The sequence below is a fragment of the Eleutherodactylus coqui genome, chromosome 1 (genome assembly GCF_035609145.1).
Source record: "Eleutherodactylus coqui strain aEleCoq1 chromosome 1, aEleCoq1.hap1, whole genome shotgun sequence".
In the NCBI taxonomy this organism is placed as follows: domain Eukaryota; kingdom Metazoa; phylum Chordata; class Amphibia; order Anura; family Eleutherodactylidae; genus Eleutherodactylus; species Eleutherodactylus coqui.
The window spans coordinates 262,696,771-262,720,523 of record NC_089837.1 but is presented as its reverse complement, the minus strand read 5'-3'; positions in this window follow the sequence as shown (position 1 = coordinate 262,720,523).

Genomic DNA, 23,753 nt, shown 5'->3' with positions numbered 1-23,753 from the left:
CTCACTGTCAGAATTTTTTTTCTAATATCTAATCTGTGTCCTCTTCCTTTCAGTTTCATCCTATTGCTTCTAATATTTCCTTATGCAAAATAAAATAGGACTGATTCCTTTACAATTATCTGAAGGGCTGTCACAGTGCAGTCAGCTATTAAGTCTCCTCTCAGCTTTCTTTTTTTGCAAGCTAAACATTTCCAGATCCTTTAACCATCTAGGTAACTCTTCTCTGAACTTCCTCCACTTTGTCAATGTATTTTTTAACCCCGTTAACGACCAGCCCATAGTGTTTTTACGTCCTCCCGAAGTGGGCTTTATTCTCTGAGGACGTAAAAACATGTGTCCTGCAGAGAATAAAGCCCCTCGGGCTGTGGACGTGGCAGCTCCATGCTGTCGGTGTCCGCAGGTAGCAGACAGCATGGAGCTGTCATCCTGGGCTGTTCGGACCCCCCCCCCCCCCGGCATTGCGATCGGCGCTATGCGTTGCATAGCGCCGATCGCAAAAAAGTAAATAAAACTGCAATAAAAGTTAAAGATTCAGCCAGGGAGCCAGGAGATGTCAGCGGGGACCGTGGTTATACAATGGATAACGGCGATCGCGGAAAAGTACAAAAAAGTGTAAAAAAAGAAAAGTTTCACCTCCCCTCATGGATCGGATCCATGAGGGGAGGTGAAAATACTCACCTCAGGTCCGCCGATGTCCTCCAGCCGGTGTCGGGACCCCCCGCTGGCTTCTGCGATGTGCCGATGTGGCGCGCATGCGCAGAAGCCGGCGAGCCCGGCAAATTCAAAATCTCCCAGCACCCGGCTGTCACAGATAGCCGAGTGCAGGGAGATATGACTGGGGACCGCTGTATGCGGTTTCCAGTCATATGATCACTGTTATCCATCAGATAACGGTGATCATATAAAGTTAAAAAGTAAAAAAAAAGTTAAAAGTTAAAAAAAGTTTAAAAAGTTAAAGTTTCATCTCCCCTTACGGATCGTATCCGTAAGGGGGGATGAAATTACGTACCCAAGGTCCCGGATTTGTTCCCTGGTGGGATGTTGATCCGTGGACCTTACCCCAGCTTCGGCGCATGCACCCGTCAGCATGATGGCGGACGCATGCGCAAAAGTGAAATATTGCCCAAGAAATTTAAAATCTCCCTGCTGCTGGCTACCAAAGGTAGCCAAGAGCCTGGAGATGTCACGGGGAGCTGCGGTATGCGATTACTGGTCACGTGATCGCCGTTATACAATGCATAATGGCGATCAGGTAAAAGTTCTTTAAAAAGTGGGAGTTTCATCTCCCCTCACCAATGGGATCGGTGAGAGGAGATGAAACATCTTCTCGGAGGCTTCCGCATTTGAATCCAGATGCGATTATCCTCCATGGACCCTTCCGGCTGCTGCGCATGCGCTCGCCGGCAAAATGCCGGACACATTCGCAGGAGTCGAGTAGCCCAGGAAATTTTAAATATCCTTGCTCCCAGCGACCAACGGTCGCTGAGTGCTTGGAGCAGTGACCGGTGGCCTCGCTGAGCAGTCCCCGGTCACGTGATAAAGTAGCGAACTAACATTAGGCCGGTCACGCATGACCGGAGAGGAATTACAGGTTCTGCATGCGCTTGATCAGCGGTAATCCACGGATCAATCGCATGCATTGGATTACACAATTCCCCCCAATTAGCGGGTCGAAATTACGTTATCCACTCGCAGAAACAGAACACGGCATGCTATATTTTACTGCGAATATCTGCAACCTAGAGCCCATTGTGCTCTATGACCGCGGATATACCCGCAGCCCATATGTAAACACATTGTGTACGGGCTGCGGGTACCCGGGTCATCTCTAAGCGATGGCACGGGAAACATAAACAAAAAACCGCCTGTGTGAGTAGGCTGTTATGCGCAGTACATTACGCGGCCGTACGCAGGGTCACGGCCGGGCTCACAGCTGGTATCCGCTGCGGGCCTCCGCAAGCAGATTCCGCCTACGGCTACGTGAGCCCGGCGTTATTCAGAGCGCTACTTGTAATCCGTAATTTACAAGAAGCCCCGGGAACGCTCGCCTTCATGCAGTTCCAGGAGCAGCTTGTTGAGTGCCTTCTCTGTGAGACCGCCGCACCGCAGCAAAATTACAAAGCCTCACAGAGCGCCACTTTTTACACCCCAGACCCGCCGCTGAGGTTACGAAATACCCCCCAAAATACATGAGAGGAGGGGGGGGATACCCTGTTTTCTTGCCCCATGTGCCCATCCCAAGCAGCCTCCGTAATTACCCCTGTCTTCGGACATAAAACGCAGTTTATATTATTACCTTTATCTAATATTTAGGGAATGCTAAAAAAATGGGGATGGCGGGGGGGGGGGGGATTATTTTTAGGAAGTCAATTTTTTTTCTGTATAAGTGGGCAATGGGGCCTGGAATTTATTCAGTTCTGCCCTGAAATCCAGCAGGCGTTGCCTCCATTTTGAGCCTAGCCATGTGTCCTGTAAGTAGATTAGGGCCACAGTGGGTATGTTTCTGAACACGGGACAAACGGGGGTATCCATTTTGGGGTGAACGTCTACATTCCTATGTACACTGTCCAAAAAAAACAGTTTTTAAATTGACACAATTGCCAAAAAAATGAAAATCATAATTTTTTCCTTCTGCTTGGCTTAGATTCATTCAAAAACTGTGAAGTCAAAAAAGTCATCATACCCCTAGATAAATTCGTTAGGGGGTCTACTTTTCAAAATGGGGTCACTTGTGGGGGTTGTCCATCGTTTTGGTCACTCAATGGCTCTACAAGTGGGCAATGGGGACTAAATCTCCTTCAAGCAAAATTTCTGTTCCGAAAGCCACCGGTTGCTCCTTTCATTTTGGGCCCCATTGTGCATATAGACGTAATACTAGGGCCACAATGGGTATGTTTCTGAGCACAGGACAAACAGGGGTATCCATTTTGGGGTGCAAGTCTTCATTCATATATGTGCGGTACAAAAAAAACTGCTTTTGAAATGACAGAATTACCAAAAAAATGAAAATCGTATTTTTTTTCCTTCGGCTTGGCTTAGATTCATTCAAAAACTGTGAAGTCAAAAAAGTCATCGTACCCCTAGATAAATTCGTTAAGGGGTCTACTTTTCAAAATGGGGTCACTTGTGGGGGTTCTTCATCGTTTTGGTCACTCAAGGGCTCTACAAGTAGACAATGGGGACTAAATCTCCTTTAAGCAAAATTTCTGTTCCGAAACCCACTGGTTGCTCCTTTCATTTTGGGCCCCATTGTGCATCCAGACATATGATTAGGGCCACAATGGGTATGTTTCTGAGCACGGGAGAAACAGGGGTATCCATTTTGGGGTGCAAGTCTTCATTCATATATGTGCTGTACAAAAAAAAACAACTGCTTTTAAAATGACAGAATTACCAAAAAAATGAAAATCGTAATTTTTTTCCTTCGGCTTGGCTTAGATTCATCCAAAAACTGTGAAGTCAAAAAAGTCATCTTACCCCTAGATAAATTCGTTAAGGGGTCTACTTTTCAAAATGGGGTCACATGTGGGCGTTGTCCATCGTTTTAGTCACTCAATGGCTCTACAAGTGTGCAATAGGGCCTAAATCTCCTTCAAGCAAAATTTCTGTTCCGAAAGCCACTGGTTGCTCCTTTCATTTTGGGCCCCATTGTGCATCCAGACGTAAGATTAGGGCCACAATGGGTATGTTTCTGAGCACGGGACAAACAGGGGTATCCATTCTGGGGTGCAAATCCTAATTTTCATGTGTACTATAGAAAAAAGTCCTGTCTTTTAAATGACATATTTGCAAAAATATGAAATTTTAGTTTTTCTCTTCTAAATTGCATTGACTCCTGAATAAAAACTGTGGGGTTAATATACTCATGACACCCCTCAGTGAATAAGTTAAAGGGTGTAGTTTTTAAAATGGGGTCACTTGTGGGGGTATCTATCATTTTGACTCCTATGAGCCTTTCCAATCTTGGATTGGTGTCGGAAAACAAAGTGTTCCTCAAAATGCTGAAAAGTAATGTTACATTTGTACGTCCCCTAAATGGTTAAAAAAAATGAAAGTTTTTCTAATGTGCACCCAAAATAAAGTAAACGGGTCGAAATATAAATCTTAGCACAAATTTCTATATTATGTTTGCACATATTTGAGATATTGCAAGTGGAAATGTGAAAAAATGACAATTTTTTTAAAATTTTCCCAATTTTGGCGCTTTTAATAAATAAACACAAATTCTATTGGTCTTTTTTTTCCACCTAAATGAAGTACAACATGTGGCGAAAAAACTATGTCAGAATCGCTTGGATATGCAAAACCTTTCTGGTGTTTTTCCATGCTAAAGTGACACGTGTGAGATTTGCAAAATTTGGCCTGGTCATTAAGGCGCAAACAGGCTTGGTCACTAAGGGGTTAAATTGAGGTGCCCAAATCTGGACACAATATTCAAGATGAGGTCTGACCAAGAAAGAGTAGAGGGGAATAATTACCTCTTTTTCACCTATGCTGCTGCTTAGCTCAATTCCCCCCATTCTGTATGTGTTTTTGCTCCAGTTTTACCCATCCCTTCTAGCTTTGTTTCAGCAGCAAACTTGATCAGTTTTCCCTCATTTCCCTCATCTAGATCATTTATAAAGATGTTGAACAAAACTGGGCCCAGGACAGAGTCTTGTGGTATCCCACTTGAGACTTTCTTCCACTTGGATGTGCAGCCATTTATGACTACTCTTTCAGTACAATCATCCAACCAGTTGTGAATCCACCTATCAGTTGCCTTTTCAATCCCATATTTGATCATTTTTTAAAATAAGGATGGTATGTGATACTTTGTGAAATCCTTTACTAAAGTCATAGTTTACTTCATCTACTGCATTTCTTTAATCAACTCAATTGTGTCAGAAGGAAAATAGATTTGTCTGGCATGACTTATTTGTTACTAATCCATGCTGGCTCTGATTAATTACCCCATTCTCATCCAAGCACTTGCATACATGCTGTTTAATAATTTGGTCAAAGATTTTTCCCAGTATAGAAGTCGGGCTCACAGACCTGTAGTTTTCTCTGTCTACCATCTTCCGTTTTTTGAAGATAGGGAAAACATTTGCCCTTCTCCAATCTTCGGGGCCTTCTGCTGTTCTCCAGAAATTTTCAAAGAATACAGCAAGTAGTTCAGCAATAAACTCTATTGCTTCCTTTAGTACCCTATGTTGTAATTTATCTGAACCTATAGATTTGAATTCATTTAAGTTAGCAAAGTGCCCTATCGATATTTCTCTGTTTATAGACAGCCTGCATTCTCTTATCCCATCAATAGTACAGGGAAGATCAGTTAATGCTACATCTACTTTCTGAGAAAACATATATACAAATAGGAATTTAAAAGCTCGGCCTTCTCAACATAATTTTTAACCAATTCACCATTTTTATCCTTTTAACATCGTATAGCACCTTTGACTGTTTTTTTGCTTTTGAAACCCCTAAAATCATTGTAATTGCTTTTGGCTTCTCTTGAAAGCCTCAATTCATTATTAGCTTTAGCTTTTCTGACACTTGCCCAATAGTTTCCATAGACTGCATTATATTCTTCTTTAGAAAAATATGCTTATCACATGGAAAGAGGGGATCTTTCTATGAGATAAACATATTTTTCTTCCTTTTTAGCATGCATTTAAGTTCTGTGTTCATCCATCCAGATCTCTTTAAATGCTTTCCATTCTTCCTCTTTTTAAGGCCCTTTTACATGCAACGATTATCGCTCAAAATTTGTTCAAATGGCCGAAAATGAGTGATAATCGTTACATGTAAATGTGGGCATCCTGTACTTTTTTTTGAACACTGATTTTAAGGTTAACTTAAAACCCATTGTTTAGCCACTGAGAGATAAAGCAAACACATTTATCTCTCAATAGACTGCATGCTGTTCTCTCCATGCCATTTGTACACTAGCCAGGAGAGAACTATGTAATCTGCATGCAGCCATGAGGAGCACAATGCAGCTATTTGCACATCTAGGCATGTGTTTAAACAGCTTCTGGAGGCCTTTTTACATGCAAATGAAGATAATAAAGTGTTAATGGCCATTAACACTTTATGCAAATAGATTGCTAAATCTTTCAATCTTTAAGTCATTTGAAAGATTATCTTTGCATGTAAAGGACCTTTAGGAATTGTTAATGATTGTACTTTGAGAATCTCATTTTGCAATATTTCCCATCCTTCTGTCCTTAAGAACATCCAGCCATTGGATCATTCCTACCCTCTTTCTAAGTTAATTAAAATCTGCCTTCCTGAATTCCAACCTTGATGTTTGAGACTTCTCAGGCCTTCCTCCCCTTGTTACCCAAAATTCAATGATAACATGATTGCTGCTTCCTAAGGTCCCAGTCACCCTTACTTCCTCAACCATTTACTCCCTATTGGTAAGAATTAGATACAAAAATTGCAGATCCCGTTGATTTCTCTTCTACCTTTTGGAAGATATAGTTGTTAGCAAGAGTGGATAAGAATTTGTTGGACCAATTACTATTGCCTGAGAGAGGTTCCCAACAAATATCTGGATAGTTAAAATTTCTGATGATTTCTATGTCGTACTTTTTTGAGAACTTGGCCTTCTGATGTAGAAGGAGTTTATCCATATCTTCTGCTTGTCCGGGTGGCCTATAGTAAATGTCTACAATGGTGTCCTTTCTGTAGTTATCTCCTTGAATTCTTACACAAACACCTTCTACCATTCTCTGAAGCCTGAATCTCTGTGGAGATGTACATTTTCCTAACATACATTGCAACACCTCCTCCCTTTTTATTAGGTCTGTTTCTCATAAATAAGTTGTACCTTTCAAGCCTTGCATTCCAATCAGGTGTATGATCACACCAAGTTTTTGTAGTCCGTATGACATCATATTTTTCTTCCTGTGTTAGGAGCTCCAATTCTCCTTGTTTGTTTCCCATGCTCTGTGCATTTGTGTAAAAACATTTTAGTTCGTGATTAGTGTCTCTTACTCCTCTACTTTCCTTCTGAATTGTTTATCATTGTTTTTACCTTTCACTTCTAATAGTAAGGTCCTCAATTGTATTCATTAGCTGTATATTTTTGCCTGGCCCTTTACTTCCCTCCCCATATTGTTCTAGTTTAAAGCTCTCCTGATAAGTGTAGTAAGGCCTCTGCCAAATCTAGAAATCCAAATCTTTGCTGACGGCACCATGATAGCCAGTTGTTCACCTCTAGAATCCAGTTTCATCTTCTTATTCTATGGCTATCCTCTGAAAGAAGACTACCTTTGTTTTGATAGATATTTGATTTTATAAGGTAAAAAAAAAACAAGTACCTAGAAGGAGTTGTCATTGTGCTGCAAAATTCACCTTTCAGTTATATCTCAGGCAGATATGCAAATTATTAGAGTTATAGTGTGACCACTATAAAATGCCTCTATGATAAAATCAAAGAGATTTCCTCAGTAACCAGAATTTGAGAGGAGGCATAATTGGATTGCAAAAAAACAGACGGTCACATTGCCCACCACCAGGAGGTATTGGGATCAGTGTATGCTTGAGGGCACACACACAAGGCTACTGAGCTCAAGATACCTCGACAGACCACAAGGTAAGAGGAATGTCTGATCATCTGACAAGCACAAGCAGCTCTAACTGTTTCCTTGTCTGCCATCCAGAGACAGGGGGTGCCATTGTTACAGGCTCCTGTGTATGTTGAAACCATTTCCAATGCACTTGGCTGAAGGACATTTATTCTCATAGTGCTCATAATGTGTACTACCTTTGACATTCATCCACTATTGCCTCTGTTTGCAGAGGTGTTAGAAATGACAAAATGGGACTGCTACAGAGTGGAACCGGGCTGTCTTAGGCAACAAATCCATGTTTAGTTTGGGCACTGACAATGGCTGTGTTCATGTCTGTGAACCTAGGAGTGAGCACCTCAATCCTGTTTCCATCAAAGCTAGAAATGGCCCAACAGGGTGCCAGAGCTTCCCTTCATGTGTTCAATTTTTTTTGCAATAAACTATCCTTTTGCTCAGATATTGCAATCACTTAAATATATAAACATAACAATCACACATATAAAGTTCAATTTGATGCCGAAAACTGTGTCTAGGTGCTTAACTTTTCTTTACAATGATTTTTTTTTAACTTACATGTCACAATTCAGTATAAGACCAAAACATGTATTATATTTAGCATATCGTGTGGATTCATTTTTTCCCATGTTAGTCATATTAGTCACCATTAATCAGTTAATGTAGAATGAGAAATCAAGGAGATTGAGAGTATTGTTACAAATGGCAATCAGAAAATTCTAATAACATAATACACTGCATAATGCAGAACAGAACCTGTGTTCTGGAACATACTACCCCAAAATATCCGGGCAATCCCTGACTTACAAAACTTCAGGTGTGCTCTAAAAACGCACCTCTTCAGGGAGGCATACCATATCTCCTAAACTAAACCCCTGTTTACTCCGCCTGATAACATGTTCCCTGTCCTACTGATTGCAATCCCTGCTAGCAGAAATCAACTGCCACCTGCAGCCATACCGATTCAGCCACCATACGGCTCAACTTTGACCGTTGTGTGTTTATAGCATCTCCAACCTCTTTATCTTCCGTATCATCCTATTATTTGTAGTATGTAAGCTCGTTGGAGTAGGACCCTCAGCCCTACTGTTTCCATCAATTGATTACTACATGTAGCAATAGTTTTGTTTCTATTCCCCCTGTCTTGTAAGCGCTGCAGAATATGTTGGCGCTATATAAGTAAAGATTATTATTATAAAATGAGATGTTAACTTCATTATGTAGGAGATGCCACATTTATATAGGTTTTGTTAAGTTTTGCCACATTTATAAAACACAACATCATTTTCTTTTTTTTGAAAAACTGTTTTATGTCAATGAATCTTTGTGAGGGCTTGATTTTTGCAGTGTGAGGGAATGCTTCTCTTTTGATTATTTTGTGGTCATTATTCACCAAGTTAACACAAAATCATGCATGTATAGTGTTGTATGTTGTGGCAGTTCTTCCAACACCATATATCAGATAATATGGCAGCCAGAGTTAGATAGCTTGAGTGAAACTATACATCAAGTCCTGAATGAAGTTGCTGGGTGACAAGATAGTAAACAGATAAATATATGAAAAGACTGTGGGAACCATTGCTGGATCAGTGTGTGCTGTGGAGGTGCTAGTCCAGAGATAAAGTAACCAGCTAATAGCAGGCAATTGGGTTCCCTGAGGCTTGTTGGAGGCCTATTAATCCAAGTAAGGCTTCTTTCCCATGAGCGTATATCAAACCCGCTATTTTCACAGTTGGCCAATATACGCTGTGATCTGATGCATTGGATTCCAATGCATCATGTCACATGGCCGTATTCCTGTGACGTAAAAGTGCATGGCCGCCCAATATAGCACCGGGTGTTTTTAGTCCTGGAATTATCTTTTGTGCCTGAATACATCGGCCGCTGCATGGGCTCCCATAAGAAGCCAATAACAGCAGCCGGAGAAGGGAGGTGGGAGGGAGTTTAGCAGCATGGCAGAGGTGAGCCTGCGAGGGGAGGGGAAAGAGGCAACAGCATGGCAGCCTTGGCGCATATGCGCTGGAGCCCATACCATGTGAATGGGCACACAAATGTGATAGCGTATATCAGCTGACCATGAAAAAGGTGGCCGATATACGTTTGTGGGAAAGAAGCCTTAGGGCGCCCACCCACTGGCGATTTTTTTTCCTTTGCGTTTTGCGTTTTTTCTCAAGAGCAATTAGTATTGAATGTGCTCCTGTCCACTGGCGTTTTTTTTTCTGGTCCGTTGCAATTTTTAACATAGGAACTGTCAGTTGCATATGTGTCCTTATTTTTCTCTTAATGCACCCATGAATGTCAATGGAAATTAACGGAAAAGGCGCGAAAAAGCTGCGAAAATGCCGCGAAAAACGCGCGGAAAACGCTGCGTTTTTCACGCACGAAAATCGCAAACGCCAGTGGGTGGGCGCCCTAAAGTTGGGAAAATGAACTTAAAGTTCACTTGAAGTGGGTAATTGAAAAACAAGTTCAAAAATGTTCTAGTTATTTCTCCTTCTGCATAACAAAGTGAAGAATCAAGTATTGCACTGTTTTCTATTAACAAACATTTACCAGTGTTGAAGTTACAATTGCACTGCTGTTATAAGTTCATTTGATTGGTTCCTTAAAGTGATTGTAGCCTGTTTCTGACAAGGACTTGGACTGAAACTATGGCCACAGACCATATGTGTAGAGTATTTGGTAATATAAACAAACAATGCATGATTGCAGCCCTTAGTGGTCAGGCATCTATAAAATAAAGTGACACAGCAGTATAGGCAATAGCCGATGGTCACTTTTCCACAACTGTAGGAGTGCAGTACCATAAGAGGTCACCAGAGGGCATGAGAGCAGTATCTGTAAGGAAATATGTTACAGGGTAAAATTGATTTCACTGGTTAATTAGTAGACACAGGTGTGGGTGTGTCTGCAATACAGAAAAACCTGTGAGGTGCGGAACTCAATGTCCACTATGGTCCACTTTTGATAGTTGCTGTTCCACTATGGTGAGATATAGACTGGGAGTCTGATGCAAGAAAGCAGTCTGGGAACCATGAATATGATAGGGGAGCATGCCCCTGAAGATGGCACCCTGGTTGCATATGATTTGATGGACATTATGTTAGGGCATTAAGCCTGAATGTTAGTCAGGATTGAAGTCTATGTTATTTAGCAACCAGATGGCCAGGGATGTGTTTGTATCGTGTACACTGTGACAATTAATAACATCGTGAAGACTATGTTATCGTTGCTGTTCTGCAATAAAAGGGCTGATTTACCCATTTTTTACTAAACTTCTTGTTCGGACATGGTTTTCTGGTGTGCTGCCATCCAACTGCAATGATATGTGTCATCCCAAAGGTGCACCCCTCCTGCACATATATTTCTTCTGACAACACAAATACATTAAAGTGTTATACATGTAGTCAATGATATCTAAGGTAAATGTGTAATTTTGGTTTTATGCAAATTTTTATAGTATGTCTTGTTTTTTATTATCTGTTTAGGATGTTGTCAAAATATGCTTTTGTTGTTTAAATTAATTTCAAGTTTTTTGAACATGCTAGTCTAGAAAACAAAAAATGGCAAAGCTACCAACAAGGTATAAGAATATGAACCAATGTTGTTTAAAAGAACCTCATGAATATGTATAATTCCAGGAAATAAGCAAAATTATATTCTCAAAAGGATCTGAATAAATTGCTCTTATCATACTGTTATTTAAATGAGAAGTTAGTGTGAAAACATTAATGAGACTCTTTAAATATTAGTTTGAGGGTGTGTTCATCTGCACCATTTTTGATAGACAAATTATATAACTCTTAGGGCTCCCACCCACTGGCGTTTTTTTCTCCACTGCGATGCGATTCTAAAGTTAAAGTCTCGCATCGCAGTGCAAGAAAAATGTAGGCAGATACCCAAAAATCACTGGGATATCGCTGCGACATCGCCAGTCTTTTCAATAGGGCCAGCGGCAGCAGCGCTAGCCCCATTGAAAAGATATTGAGAATGCCGCAGATTTCTGCCACAGCTTTAAAAATCCCTGCCTACTGAAAGGGCTGTGCAGATTGGCTGAGGGCTCAGCCAATAGCAGCTGCTGTTTAGCTATTGGTTGAGCCCTCAGCCAATGACAGATAGCTCTCAGCTATTCATTCATGAATAGCTAAGATATTGCTATTCATGAATGAATAGCTAAGAGCTATCTGCCATTGGCTGAGCGCTCAGCCAATAGCTAAGCACTAGCTGCTATTGGCTGAGCCCTCAGCCAATCCGCACAGCCCTTTCAGGAGGCGGAGATTTTTAAATCCCCATCTGCTGAAAGAGCTCAGTAGCAGTGCCGGGGAGCCAGCCGGAGGACGCGGCTGACAGCAGGAGAGGTGAGTAACGTTTTTATTATTTTTGTAACCACGTTTTGATGATTATCGGCGAAGGGCTTCTATTTCAAGCTCTTCTCCGATAATCATTCTGCAGGGCTTGTCAGAAAACACTGCTTTTAATGGGATCGGCAGCAGTGCCGATCCCATTGAAAGCAATGGGATAGCATGCCGAGGACTTCAGCCACAGCTGTGACAGCTGTCACAGCTGTGGCAGAAGTCCGTGGCATTCTCCATATCTTTTCAATGGGGCTAGCGCTGCTGCCGCTGGCCGCATTGAAAAGGCTGGCGATGTCGCAGCGATATCCCAGCAATTTTCTCGCACTGCTCTGCGAGAGTTTTCACTTACTCTCGCAGCGCAGTGGATAAAAAAACGCCAGTGGGTGGGAGCCCTTACATTGACCTGGATGGTGTTTACAGAAATCCATCTTCTAACAAGCGTATCAATGGTATTAATGAGTATATATAATATAACACTGTTCAGTAATCTGAAGTTCTGTAAATGCCTATAATACTACTTTTCAGCCTAGAGTATAGCTTAATTTTACAACATATTATAGTACAAACTCACGTCTGCCTATGCACGTACACACAAACACACAACGCACATATTGTTACAGGATATTTGTGTATCTACCAGATTTTACTCCTAAAAAAGTTTTTAACTTTAATAATTTTTCTCTTCACCACCTCTTAAAATTAAATAAAATAGAGCCATCATGACAGAACAAAGTGAAAACTGAGTTTTCTGGTAGAGAAATAAAGATATCTTAAGACTGACTTCAAACGATATCCATAACAAGTAACTGCAGTGAAACTGTTTCATCTTTGCCTCTGGGATATTATTAAGTCTTTCTAGTACCACTAACAGCAGAAGCAAGGATTACAGAAGTTACTATCCTGTAACTGCTTGCCTGCCATACAAATATAAGAAAAAGCATAGATCTTGTTGAAGTTGTAAAGGTTATACATTTCATAGCACATCAAATTTAACCTTCTAAAAATCAGAAAATAAAACTTCTTATGGGCATTGTATTCCAATAGAATGATGGGCAAAAAAGAATTGTCATTGCTGATTGCTGAGTTGTACATTTTCTTAGGCCTTTCAGTAAATTAACTACACATGTTTTAATCTGTATATTTCATAGTTTACCTTGGTTTTTAAACAATTTTTTCCCCATTTATTCACCTTAGTAATACCAATGTACTAATCTTTTAGAAGTCTCATATATAGATTTGGATTTCTTCTTACTGTTTTACCATACCGTAAAACCTATAACTGCTATTGAACACTGGCGTAACTATAGGGGATGCAGTTACCTAGTACTATGAGTAAAGCATTATAGTTGGGGGGCCCTGTTGCAGGTTTTGCATTGGGGCCCAGGAACTTCAAGTTATGCCTTTGGGTTAAGGGGTTAAGAGAAGTTGGGGGGCCCCAAGATAAACATTTGCACCCGGGCCCAGGAAGCTTTAGCTACGCCCCTGCTATTGAAGCTCCATTTAGTTTGCAGAAGCTTTTGCAAATCCCATATCTTTTTTTTTGTTTAATATGCAGTAAAATATTAGTAATCTGGCACATAATGGTCACTTAATCCCAATAATCCAGCATAAAATTAACATTGTACCAAAATGATTTATCGTGGAAGTATCCTACACAAGATGAAAGAAATGATGAAAGGATAAGCCCTCTATAGCTGGGGGTCTAAGATTTGACAGGTCTTTAACCTCTTAAGGACTCTAGCACTTTTGGCATCTAATGTGTGGGGATACTTAACATATATATGCTTTTAACTGGTTATTGACATATTAATGACAAATATTATTTTCATAAAATCATAAATTGTGTTTTTGTGCTGCATTATTATTTTTCATGTGTTGATATTTGTAACATTTTTAGCAATATTTTTACTTTTACTTTTAAAAAAAAACTAGAATGTAACCTCTTATATCCATGTGGCATTACATTACTACCTCTGCATGCAAAATGCAGAGGCATCTGTAACAGCATACCTTAAGTATGTGCTAATAGACACTAATACTGCACAACCCTGTGTTGATTTTGTTAAATGGTAACTGACTGCAATATGTGATAGCCAATGTGATAATTAGCAAAAGTGCAATCATTTTATTTATCTAAAATCAAGTTTTTTTGCTGAGAATATACTCTAAAGTACTATCCACTAGAGATCTTACTTCTTTCTAATCTGCTTTCCCCTGTGCGTTGTCATGTGAAATCCATCTCTAGTAATTGACACAAAAAGACAGATTACAGAAAATGTCACACATCGCTCGTAGAAGTCTATGGAGAGAAGAGATGGAAGGAACCTGCAATAGAGACATTTTTATAGGCTTGCTGCTTGTAGCTAAGGGCTCGTTCACATGGGTGTATGAAGTTTCCTTTTCAATAATTTTTATTGGGTTTTATAATAAACAAATAATAAAAGAAAATTGACATATGTGTTGTGATACAATACAATTTCTGTAACGTGACAAATATTTTAAACATGTAATGCGTTGTTGAATAATAATGCAATCAATGTTCCTTCTTACAAGAGAAAAGAAAATAGTTGCCAGGTTAATGTAGTTCATCACCTAGGTATTATATATTAACTATGAAATAGAAATTAGAAACTTATCTGTACCACTTGAAGGCTTTTATCTTATGGAGAAAGGATCTGTTAGGGAAAGGAAGGGGGGTCTAAGACATGGAGGTATTTGGAAGGGTGTGCTCATGGACCAAACCTCTGCTTATTCAGTATGTATTTTGAACATTTTTGCAAAGCTTTTGTTCATTTAAATACTATATTTACAATTGCAAAAAAGATCCCATTGATTTTATGCGTAAATATGCAGTGAATACTCATGCGTTTTGTATCCACAGTGTATTATATAATCCCATTTACTTCAATAATAAACACCAAAATGGGACATGCTGTTTTGTTTTTTTCATGTGACCAAGAGTCGCATGAAAAATACACTTTGGGGATTAAGTACTCCATATTACGTGCGTAAAAAATACGCACATAATAGGGAATGTATACACACTTTTGTGAATGAGCCCTAATATTGCGTGATTACTGTGTCAGAGCTATTGTAAGTACATCTACATTCCTGAGTACTGCGGTAGAATGCCCTCTTTGCTATTGTTATTTCTGTGTGCTACAGAGAGTTACGGATTAGAATCTGCTGTTTCTCCTATGTGCTGTGTATGGGAGCCATCACAGCAGCTAGTCTTCATTCATCAGCCCAGGGACGGCTGGCAATTAGAGATTTAGTCTGCAGAGAGCAAAACCGGTGAAAAATGTAGGATACAAGTCATATAATGAATTAATGCTATTCCTTATGCTTTAAGTTAAAATTTATCAAGTAATATAATGCTCTTGTGGTTCAGTATTTCTACAACTGCTTTTGTAAAATCACAATATGTGCTACCCTGTTTCTCTGAAAATAAGACATACCCTGAAAATAAGACATAGCATGATTTTCCAGAATTTTTGAGGATGCAAAATGATTTTTCAGGCTTTTTGAGGATGCTTGAAATATAACCCCTACTCCAAAATTAAGCCCTGCTAACAGTTAATTTAAAAAGTCAATTTAAATAGTGTCCAGGCAGCTATACATGTAAAAAGGTTAAACCTTTTTGAACTAAATTTAATATAAGACACTGTCTTATTTTCGGGAAACACGGTATTAGTGCATGAAAAGCTATTTACATTGTAATTTTAAGTGTAAAAAATGCAGTTCATCCCATGCAAGATAGGCAGTTTACTTTGCAGACATTGCTTATTGTAGAATGTGCAAACATAAAAATAACAACAAAAGCTGTAAAAATATGCAAATGATCAAATTATCCAGGAAAAACATACATTTCTATACCACTTGCAGTCAGTGTTTTCAACTAAGCAACTTCTCATCCCTTTACATTTCTAATCATTGTTTTTAGGGTTAACAGTAGAACTTTCGTATAAATCAGCAATGCATCCCATGTAGACAGCTGTAAATGCAGAGATATCAGAGGTGTGGTACACAGTGATAATGGCTAAGTTTACAGCTAAAATCATTGGTGAAAAGAGAAGTATGTGAATGTTAATGCAGTTATAATTGTAGAGTTGGTTGTCGGAACTAAAGTTGGCAATGAAAAACGTAATGGTGACCATGGTTCTACTAATTTAAAGTAAAAGGTGAAATAAAGTGGAGCCTGTAATTTATATCAGTTCTAAGAGAGTGCCAATATGAATGATGGTGATAAAGGGCTTGATGAGATTGAAAACGATTTGAATTGATGGTAATGCTCAGTTGGATTAGATTATTGATAATTATGGTGCATACGCGCACATATTTGTGGTGTGTAATGCACATGTATTTATATTAGCAGGTTTCAGTACTGTGTAAAAGTTGTTGATGGAATCTAGAGGTGAAGAGTAAATCATCTACAATATTTCTATTGCACTCAGACACTTATTAAAGCCCTCAACTGTATATATTGTAATAATAGCAATATCCAAATTAGTTTGAAACTAGTTTTACCAATGATTCCATTTAAATTCTATGTTCAATGTATATATTTGTAAAATAGTAGACAAACCAAACTCTCCACAGCATATGTAATAAGTATTGTTTGCTTTTTGAAAATCATCTCATATTAAAGGGGTTGTCTCGCGAAATCAATTGGGGTTATACACTTCTGTATGGCCATATTAATGCACTTTGTAATATACATCGTGCATTAATTATGAGCCATACAGAAGTTATTCACTTACCTGCTCCGTTGCTAGCGTCCTTGTCTCCATGGTTCCGTCTAAATTCGCTGGCGGCTTGCTTTTTTAGACGCGCTTGCGCAGTCCGGTCTTCTGCTCTGAGCACGAGCCGCTTCAGTGTGCTCGCCGCTACAGCTCCTCTGCGCATGCGCAGACGAGCTGTATCTTCTCGGGAGCGCGCTGGAGCGGCCATTCTGCTACCATCCTCTCTTAGAGGAAGGTGCAGAGCTGCCCAGCCGTGCCGAGAAGCCGCCCAGCCGCCCAGCAGAGCCGCCCAGGTAAGTGATGGGTGACGGACTGAAGGGGTGACGCGTGACTGACTGCCGCTGTGGCCCCGGAGCCTACCGCTGTGGTCCCGGAGCCTACCGCTGGGCCCCGGGGCCTACCACTGGGGAGCCGGGGGTTACCGCTGGGCCCCGGAGCCTACCGCTGCACCCCGGAGCCTACCGCTGGGCCCCGGAGCCTACCGCTGGGCCCCGGAGCCCACTGCTGGGCCCTGGGGCCTACCGCTGGGCCCCGCGGCCTACCGCTGGGGAGCCGGGGCATAGCGCGGGGAAGCCGGGGCTAGCGCGGGGAAGCCGGGGCTAGCGCGGGGGAGCCGGGGGCTAGCGTGGGGGAGCCGGGGGCTAGCGCGGGGGAGCCGGGGCCTAGCGCCGGTTACCTGCTGCCTGGCGGTGGGTGACTGGTCGTCCGCGTTCAATCCCGGGGTCCGGTCGGCGGCTGCGGGGCGTCTGGTTGTCAGGGAGACACAGCTGGTAGCGTCTCGGGAGCGCGCACGTCGGGCTACAGCAAGCGACGGGAAAAGAGACGGAGGCCATCTTGGGGAAACTTTTTATAAGTTGCTGAAACGCTGGAACTGTAAGTACAAACCAGCTAGAAAAGTCATTTACAGGGGGGCTTAGTAATGTATGCTTAATTAGGGGGACTGGGCAAAAAAAAAAATTCACTGCTTCCACGAGACAACCCCTTTAAGGTGCTTTATAATGTAGGATACTACAGGAAGTTAAGACTAAAGACCGTTATTAAAACGCCTATTATCATTCACTGTTCTATGAAGGAAAATAAAGTTCTTACATATTTTTTTAGCTGTATCTATTTTTTTTACCTCTAGTGTACTATGTACAAACATATTTTGGATTGTGGGGTTCCTCCCCTATTCATAATAATCTTACAGACACCAGCAGGAAAAGTTTAGTTACATACATAGAGGTAGATTATATTTTTATTGATAGCACTTCTATGTTTTGATTCTTTTCTACTGTTAATGTTTATTGTCCATGGGGTGCAAGATTTAACTGTTATTAGATACTATCTTTTTATCATCACTGCTTTTTAAATTGTTTCATAGATATTGCAATGCACCTAAATGGAATAAATTTTTAATTTACAGAAAACATTTTCTCAGAATAAAACATAATTCAGTTCAAAATATGTATGTGTTTCCAGGTGATTTCATAATTATGTGTAGTTTGCTTCAATTCTACCATATTGCAGCACAGCACTAATCCTACTGAATAAAATGAGTAGAACAATGGGGGATGAAAACAAAATTGCATTCCAATTTTTCTCTAGAAAAGAAAGGAATTTACTTTGTATAGACTTAACCTTTTCACTACTTAAAGATAAATCCTTAGAATTCATTAATTATGCATTAAAATGTAAACTATAATTCAGAGCAATACACATTGAGTAGTGACCTTAAAGGGGTTGTCCCGAGGCAGCAAGTGGGTCTGTACACTTCTGCATGGCCATAATAATGCACTTTGTAATGTACATTGTGCATTAATTATGAGCCATGCAGAAGTTATAAAAAGTTTTATACTTACCTGTTCCGTTGCTGGCGTCCTCGTCTCCATGGTGCCGACTAATTTTCGCCCTCCGATGGCCAAATTAGCCGCGCTTGCGCAGTCCGGGTCTTCTGCAGTCTTCTATGGGGCTCCGTGTAGCTCCGTGTAGCTCCGCCCCGTCACGTGCCGATTCCAGCCAATCAGGAGGCTGGAATCGGCAATGGACCGCACAGAAGAGCTGCGGTCCACGGAGGAAGAGGCCATCTTCAGCGGTGAGTAGAGAAGTCACCGGAGCGCGGGGATTCAGGTAAGCGCTCCGGTGAGCTTTCTTTACCTCCCTGCATCGGGGTTGTCTCGCGCCGAACGGGGGGGGGGGTTGAAAAAAAAAAAAACCCGTTTCGGCGCGGGACAACCCCTTTAATGAAAAACTAATGCATAACATTAAGATATCAATCTTATAATTCATATGTAATGAGTATACTGTGATAATTCCATGTACATTATATTACTATATTATTTAAGTAGAGATATTATCATTTATATGTTATATATAACAACATGAATTCTCATGTTTATTATTGAGATGCCATAAGTCACTGTGGCATTTGGTTCCTAGATGTGTGAACTAAATAAACTTAACAATACAATAAGGCTTAATACAGCTGCATTAAAGGTGTTGTCTGACACATTTAAAACATGTTCCCCCTGCTATAAAATTATAAACAGTCAAATACTCACCTCTCCCGGATTCCTGCATCTGCAACTCGGGTCTCACCTTTGACATAATGGATACAGACTGCAGCAGCCTGTGTAAGGGATGTCACAGTGCTTGGCGATCGATCGCTGAGGTGTGTTTGACTGCAGCAGCCTGCGATGAGCTGTACACAGGCTGACTGCAGCCTATAAAGACAAAATGGACTTGGAGGACAGAGCTACATCGCTAGAGGTATTGGCACCCAGGAGATAATTATTGTATTATTATTATTTTATAGCAAGGAGAACATGTTTTTAATGAAAAAAAATTATGTCATACACATTTTTTAATTTCAAAATGCAAAATGATCACTTCGGCTTTCGCAAGTGAGTCTAAGGTGAGCCATAGCATCTGGAATTTCTTTAAAAAAAATAATAATGAGGAGGATAATATATGATGCAATATCATATAGCTGTTTCATTTTCTTGGCCACTAATTAACATATGTCTGGATAGCTACCTATTGGGACAACAAGTAAAATTGTTGTATGTGAAACTTCACATTCTCACTGAGTAAAGTCTTGTAGGTGAGCAGCTAATGTAAACCATATCAAATTAATTAAATTATTTTTAAATCTCACAACTGTCTATCATTTAGAAATAGTGCTTCACTATTTTGCCTCAGATAAAGAGTTATTGTTCTCCAGGCACTTTACAGCATTTCAATCTAGGCTATCCTAATTTTCTTCATTTCAAATGTATATCATACCCTAAAGTACCAGATGTTGCCAACCTTTGAATGTTAAAAAGGGGTCTCAAACATGTTTCTTTAATACTTTACTTTACTTTACTTTTCTTCTGTATTAACACTATTCAGCACAAGGAGTCAACAATAATCTTCCAGATATCACCTCTTAAATTTTTACATCATTCTACTATCTCATAAATTGCAATATGCTAATGTTGTATAATTATTGGATAATACATTTACATCCCAACATTCATATTGCTTATATGTCCAAGAGGAGTGAAACATTCTTTGTAGCTTTCTGCAATTGTCATGTAATCTTTATTTCTTACATGCATTTTAATGCATTTTTAGAGCATAAAAGTTTGGTGTATGGAGTTTTTGGAGAAAAAAATTGTCTTTGGATACAAAGACACCAATAAAACATGAAACATTTGCAATACATAAAGAGAAGGCAATGGCTCACATTTATTATGAAAAGGTACCCACACTTTCAGGTAACATTTCAGAAAAAGCTACTATCTGTGTATATGAGGAACAACACTATTTCTGTTCATAGTATAGTTGTATATGGCATTTTTATAAGCTTTAGCCTTTTGCAGGCTTCAACTCTAATTCTCCATTTTCTCTAAGCTGGTTAGTGAAGACTGCTGCTATGATATCCCCCACACACTTCACATAGAGAAAACAGCATATTATGCTCTCTAACATAAAAACACAGAGATAACAGTATCACAGAGGCCATTATAGAAAAGTACTAAGCAGTGAAGAAGTTATTTTTGTAGCTAAGAGACAATGGACACTTAATATTAGCTGCAGTAAAATATTTGTGTGAGTCTATCTGTTTCTCTCTCTTTCTATAGCAGCTTTCCTTTACCTCCTCCCCTCTCCATAGACTTCTTAGAGCAAAACAAGACAGCACCCACTTGCATGCCCTGTGATCCTTCTTCTTATCTCTGTTAGCACAGATAGACTGTTAGGGTGTGCTGCTGGGATCTGCTGTTCTATATGGGTTTCCAGCAGTGCAGCCCCACAGGTGGAGGTTGATTGAGCTGGCTGGGTGTGGATTTCTCCAGCCATCCAATCACCACCAGTCTACTGGTTAAATACCAGTTCTCTGCTATATGATGCTAGGCTTTCCTCTGTTTGTTCAGTGTGTTCAGTGTAAATAGTGTCATGTTCCTGCATGTCCTTGCAAGGTGCCAGACATGAGGTGTGGACAGTCCTGTTTAGGGTGCATGCTGTTCTGTGTTGTATGTAAATCCCTGATGTCTTGGTGTGAGCTCTGTTCAGTCCTGCTGTGTTTCATTTGTCATTTAGGTCTAGGTCTGGGTTCCAGTGTGGGGTAGTCTCTGTCGGGACGATTGTTCCGCATGCAGGCAGGTTTCATTTGGAAATTGTCCCCTTAGAGTAAGGACCTGCAAGACAATATTGGCCTTGAAGTGGGCTCGCGGGCTTAAGTATCTTTGCAAAATATGAAGCAATACTTCGCATCATATCTATTTACATCTGTTTATGTGTGCGGGTATGCTTGGTTGTGTTTTGGGCATTTGTCATTCAGTGTGTTATGTCTGTCAGTGCGTTATACCCGCTGTTTCCGAGTTCCACCGGAGTTTCACTAGTCCGTGAGTGTGAATGGTGTAACAGAATGTACACGTTTCCGGTGAGAGGTATGTATGTCATTTGTGCCCCTCCTCTGTATTTGTGGTATGTCTGCCCTTGAGTCTAGTTTGCAGTTTTCCGTGTTCCATCTGAGTTCCTGAGTTTTTGTGTGAACTGGACTTAGCAGAACATACACGAACACAGGTAGTAGTAAAAATAAACATAGCAGAATGTACATGTACTCGGGTAGGAGCGTCTTGGCTTAACAGAATGTACACATACTCAGGTAGGAGTGACTGACGTTACAGAATGGTACCCAAGAAAGTGATTAAAACAAAGCTAGACAAACAAAGAAGAAATAATTCAGTTTAGATAACTAAAGAAGGATATAGAACGAAGATTTGTATTAAGATAAGAAGGATATAGAATGAAGCAATGCATTAAGAGAAGAAGGATAGAAAGGCAAGGATTAGATATACTGAAGGTTAGAGACTCTAGATTGTAGGAAGAAGGATAGAGAAGGATGAACTGTTTCTACAAGGAAAAGAAATGATCCGCCTTGTCCTTGCATCAGACCCCTGTGTGTTGGGTGCCTGTGTCTCCGAAGGCCCCTCTTTAAAGGGGAGGTACTGTTAGGTTGCAGTGCAGTGCAGCCCCCACAGATTGGGGTTTATTGGGCTAGCTGGGTGTGGATTTCTCCAGCCAGCCAATCACCACTGATCCACTGCTCATATATGCCAGTTTCTCTGCTAAATGCTGCTGGGCTTTCCTCTGTTCAGTCTGTTCAGTGTAAACAGTGTCATGTTCATGAAAATTGAACTAATTTTTTTAACACCTGCTGTCAGAAGCCATACATTTGCACCACTGTTGTTTCTCTTTTTTTAATATTTGCCTTTGATTAATGGCTCTTAAAAGTACATTAACAGCTTGACCCCACCTTTGTTCTTGCCTGTTAATAACACATTTCAAAAATTTGTTTTGCAAATTTGGAGCAATTTAACTTAGATAGGTACATATACAGAGCCTCGTGTGGCACAGAGTGTAAGCTCTCGCCTATGACCTGAAGGCTGCAAGTTCGATCCCCGCATGATTCAGGTAGCCGGCTCAAGGTTGACTCAGCCTTCCATCCTTCCGAGGTCGGTAAAATGAGAACCCAGCTTGGTGGGGGGTAATAAGTAATTATTACCTGAAAGCGCTGCGGAATAAGTTGGCGCTATACAAATACCAAGATTTTTTTTATTTATTTATATATACATAAATAGTTGTAATTTACTGTAGCACAGATTTTTTTAAGTTATCCAAATATTTTAATGCTAAAAATGGCTCACTGATTAGCACTGGGATCCTGGGTTCAGATCCCACTAGAAACATCATGTGCGTTTGTATATACCTTGTGTTTTATGTGGATTTCCTCCCACACTCAGAAAAACATACCAATAGGTGAACTTAGACTGTGAGCCTAAATGACATCAACTGATGTACAGCACAGCAGACTAAGCATATAAATGTGTAATATAAATAATTAGATTTATTCCAACAGTAACAAATGCAATTTCTCTCTATTCAGCTGTCTATGCCATGTCTTGCAATCATCTTTTTGAATTACATGTATTATCTATTTTACAATTACTCCATGAATTTTGTTAAACATTCTAATATTATATAAACTACACTCTTCATTAGATAATTGACACTTCCCTATCAACTTTCATCTCTTACCCTTTTGTTAAAATGACATTCTCAACTATTTAAATGGTGTGCAAAATACCTATCTTATGTATTACCATTTTTGAATGTGGAAGTGACACATGGAACATTGATCAGATGGCCAATTACATTTCTGTCACAGTATATTAGTTGGTGTTGGACTTTTAAGCCTTCATTCTAAAGGACTGAAACAGTCATTCAAATGTAATGTAAATTATCATAAATTTTAAACTATTGCAAGGAAATGAAACTACTACCTGCATACTGTATATTAATCATGAGTTACTATTAATATGAAAAATAGAAGCATCTCAGTGCAAGTATCTTAGTGTATTACCAAAAAGCGCCTTGCAAATTTCAAGATGAAACCAATAATTTCAGCAAGTTGCTGCTGATCTTTAAATATTAATAAATAATAAAAATAACTGTGAGAACTGCAATTAAATGCAAATTTATGACTAGGTATAACTAGAGGAAATGACTACAGGCATTACTATAGAAAGGGATTCCTAGATAAATACCTC